Genomic DNA, 5,077 nt, shown 5'->3' with positions numbered 1-5,077 from the left:
AGCAAATCACTATAGTAAAATGAGAGAATATTGTTAAAAGTGGTTGCAAATTTTAAATTTTAGTCATATTCAATTATTCTTATAATTTTAATTTTGATTTCTTCTAAAATATTTAATAAGTATTTTAAATTCCTAGTAGTCTTTACTTGATGGACACTTCAATGTGTCAATTTCCCAACTTGGCTATATTCATTTTTTTCCAAACAAATGTTTGGTCCAAAATTGATATGAAAGTATGACATTTTATTAGATGCTAAAGTTTCGGTTTTGAGTCTGTCGAGATATATGATTAGCAGGAGCAGCTCAAACATATTCGTGGCTTAAGGCAAAAATCAAACGGAGGCCTTAAAATTTTAAGAAAAAATAACTTTATTTTAATGAACTCTATTTTCAAAATTATATAATCGATTTTTTCTAATTATTCCTTTTTAATTAATAATATAATCAGTACATTTAATCTTTCCTGAGACAAAGTACTCTAGATATATGAACTTATTCTAATAATTCTTTCTTTTTATATAAAAAATTATTTTTTATAAATAATATTCTATTTTTTAAAAAAAATCTATATATATTATTGTAAAAAAATGAGGCCCCTCAAATTTTAGGGCCTAAGGCGGCGGTCTATTTTGTTACAAGATAGAGCCGTCCTTGATAATTAGCTTCTGATATATCCAATGAAGATACATTTTTTCTTCGTAAAGATACATAATTAGCTTCCGATACATTTTTTTCGATTTTGGATCTGTCGAGATACATAATACATCCAACAAAGATACATTTTTTTCTTTATAAAGATACATAATTATTTAAAATTAGCTCCCAGTTTATTTTTTTTAATTTTGAGTCTATCAAAATACATAATTAATTAGCTTCCAATACATCCCACAAAAGATACATAATTATTTAAAAATTTTGTAATTACTTCGTAAAGGTGAAAATTTGTATAAATATGGTAAGTTATGATGTATGTTTATGTTATTTTTCCTTTTTTTAATGGTCTTTTAGTGTTGGTTAAAAAATATTTACAATAATATTATAGTTTTTATTTTGTATGATTTGAATTAATCAAACTCTAATATAAATATCGAACACTAAAAAAAATCCAAAAAATAATCAAGTTTGGCTTTTTGCAACAAAGGCATGCCCATTAACTTTTTCCACATTTTAGTGATTGTCACGACAAATTTTATTTTATTAGAATTAATAATAAATAAATAAATAAATATATAAGAGAATTTTAAAAAATTGTTATCACAGAATTTTTAGTAGATAAAATTTCACTTTTAGGAGATCAAATGTCCCCATTTTCCTCACCTAAAACCTAATTTTTCACATTAAAAAACTATTCAATTTATCCCCTTTAATTAACATATAAATTCTTTATCCTAATTCCTAGCTACTACTTTATAAAATGAAAAAAATGTGTAAAATATATTTGTACTTAGGTGAAATTTGCAGCTACGCACCCTGAACTTTGCGGGAGTTCTATGACTTCTCTAGACTATTTTTTACCGTATTTAACTGGAATATATTTGCCTTTTATTAAACATTTTTTTCTTACACGCTCAATGTGCGTGAAATACACGCAGTGGTCTAAGTGTAAAATATATGCCATTTAAATACGGTAAAAAATAGTCTAGGAGGGTCATAGGACCCCCACCCCCCACCCCACCCCCCGCAAAGTTTAAGATGCGTAACTGTAAATTTCGCCAAAGTATATGTATTCTTCGTACCTTTTTCTCTTATAAAATCAATGGATAATTTATCTATTTTTACTCATTTTATCTATCATTAAATACAATTCATTATAGAATATATTTTTTAATATATTAAATTTATTATATTCAAAGGTAATATGATAAATTTGTTCCTATCATTTACTGTTTCTGAATCTCTGTAACAATAAAAAAATGGACAAGTAAAGATGGACGGAAGGCGTAACATTTAATTTCAGGTATGACCACATAAATTAACTAATAAAATTAATTTTTTTTCTACATAAATAAAATATTGATGCCCAAACTCTGACTTTTTTGGCCTATGATATTTATTTTTTTTGTGTTAGGTAGAAAAGTTAATTAACATAAAAGTGCAAGTACGTAAGAATTATTTAAATATTACTCCTATTATTTTATTTAATTAATCACTAATTAAACATTAAATGATTTGTTTGGAAGCAACTTAATTTTTATTTTTAATAACAAAAATACAGTAGAACTACAGTTAATGTTGCTGTATTTTTTGTCTATTTGCAATGTATGTTTAATAGAATTTAACAAGTTTTCTAGTTAAAAAAAAAAAAAAAAAAAGTTGACAAGTTTTATATGTTAAGTCTAAGAATACAATTAAAATCTTACTAAAAAATAACTAATTAATTCAAAAAGCAGATTTAAAATTTTTGAAGTTTATAATTTCTACATTATTCTCAAGTTAATAATGAGTAATAACCCCTATTAGAAACTAATAGTCTGATACGATTCAATGCAACATTTTGTTCGTTCGGATTTGATTGTATCGTAGCTCTATAATTCATATTAAGTCTATCGTTGGATGAACTGCATTGCTGATATTGATCCCCTAAAAAAAGACGGTAGGTATAGTTAGGCCGTGAATAGCCAACCATCGTATTGTAAAAATGGGATTGGTAATCTGTAGTCATAACGATCTGCTAAATTCATTGAGTTGTTCCAATGGATCAAAATGATCTGTTATTACTGAAATTCCTTGTCGGCTCTTCGTAAAATACTCGTTTCGTCGAGAAGAGACGGTAGGTATAGCTAGGCCGTGAACAGCCAATCATCGTACTGTAGGAATTAGATAAGTTCGATCTATAATCATTAAGGACTCCTAAAACGATCTGCTAAATCGATCGAGTTGTTCTATAGAATCAAAATGGTCAGTTATGAATGAAATTCCTTATCGGCTCTCTGTAAAATACTCGTTTGGCCGAGAATGTAAGATTTAAAGTGTATACAGAAATTGAACAATAGCTATACTTAATTTTTTTTTTTACATACTCAACTATATTTTTGAATAATCCAAGCAACATAATAAAAACTTCACTTTCAATAATTGATTAATTCTTGACAAATACCCTTTGGCCTACCAAAATATTTGTATACATATATATGGTTCCATTTGTTGACTCCAATTTTATAATATTCTATCAACAATTTGCTCATAATGTAAGTCATTGTCATAATTCAGAAAAATTCTCAAAGATTTTTTTGGCTTAAAAAAAAAATACACAATTAATATTTTTATTATTTAATTTTCATTAACTAAAAATGATGATTGTATATAAAGAAGAAATTATAAATTAAAATTGAGGTAAAAATTTGCATTATATATTATGTAATTAAGTTGAAGCAAGAAGAAAAGACCATTAAGGAAAAATAACTTAATCATACACCTTAATATATCATATTTACACAAATCTTCCTTACAAAGTAATTACAAAAATCTCAACTAATTATGTATCTTCGTTGGATGTATCGAAAGCTAATTATGTATCTCGACAGATCTAAAATCAGAAAAAAAATATCTAGAGCTAACTATGTATCTTACAAAGGAAAAAATGTAACTTCGTTGGATGTATTATGTATCTCGACCGATTCAAAATAAAAAAAAAATATCGGGGGTAATTATATATCTTTTGTATCAGGACTAACTATGCATCTCGATGGACCCCAAATTGGAATATTCAGTAATTACACAAAATATTGAAATTTTCTATAATTAAACTCCAAAAATATTGAGATTTATGTTGTTTGTCCATAATTAAAATTATTGATAATTTAGATGTGTAATTAATAATTCGTGTCAGATTTAGAGATTTTTATTAAATATATTCTGCCTAAAATATGTTTTGTTATAAATAAATAAATAAATGTGGCAAAAAGAATGAACCAAATTAAAACACATGTTGGGTAGTGGACCATTTCATATTTATTGTCACTTGTCCTTCTGTACCACTAATAATAAAACATATTATAATTTACAATAAAAAACATATTATAATTTACAATTAAAAAAAACAAATTATAATTTACAATAAAGTGTTCATGTGTGAGGCTCCCTCATTTTGTACAAGATTATTAGATATTTACCTCTATAGTTATTATTTCATAAAACATAAAAATTTATTTCCTAATATTACTTCATCTGTCTCAATTTATGTACGGAATTATTAATTGGCACGAAGTTGAACACTGAAAGATATGGATGGGACTGTTCTTTTCTTAATTAGAGATTTCGGATTCGAGCTTTGGGTATGAAAAAATTCTTGATAGGGAGCACCTCCCCGAATGAGCCCTATCCGATGCGAATCCAGATTAGTCGAGCGTCAATACGGGTATCGAACACCAGATGAAAAAAAAAAAAAAAACTTTTGATAGTTACATCCATCTATTAATACCAATAAATCTTTCTTCCACAAACTTTTGTTTCATTTTTTCGTTGATATCTGATATTCATATTGAAGTTAGATTAAATTTGAGTTTTCACCGAAAAGGCGAAAATTCCACGTAAGGGGACAAACACTTCCTAACAAAGCCAACTTTGTAATCTAGGGAACTCAAACGTGCACGGAGTACTTGTCACTCCACGACCGTCTTTATTGGAACTTCCACACAAGGGCGGACCTAAAGCTAATTTTTGGGTGCTCCAGTACCTGTTAAATCCAATGCGAACTAGCTATAATTATATTTTAAAATGTATTAAAATCGATATAAGACATAGAAGCGCACCTAGTAAATCAAGAAGATAAATAAATGTTTTAGTTTTCAGGCAAAACTTTAAAACTTTCAGCGTGAATATATGTGTTCGGACTTCCTGAACACCCACAAGCCTTAAATCCTGACTCCTTCAAGAAAATATATGTGTATTAATATAGTAATATTAGAGTTATTGAATTATTGAATTAATTAGGCCAACCTGTAAATTTCTAGTACACAAATTTGGAGACTTTTGTCACGTGGAGTTTTGCAATTTCTGAACTGTCATACACGTGCTAATTATTATCTCATTTGAACAATTTTCATCATAAAATTTATACAATAAAGTTCATATTAAA

This window comes from Capsicum annuum, unplaced genomic scaffold (genome assembly GCF_002878395.1).
Source record: "Capsicum annuum cultivar UCD-10X-F1 unplaced genomic scaffold, UCD10Xv1.1 ctg3868, whole genome shotgun sequence".
Lineage (NCBI taxonomy): Eukaryota > Viridiplantae > Streptophyta > Magnoliopsida > Solanales > Solanaceae > Capsicum > Capsicum annuum.
The sequence above is the reverse complement of the archived record's forward strand: the minus strand, read 5'-3'. Positions refer to the sequence as shown.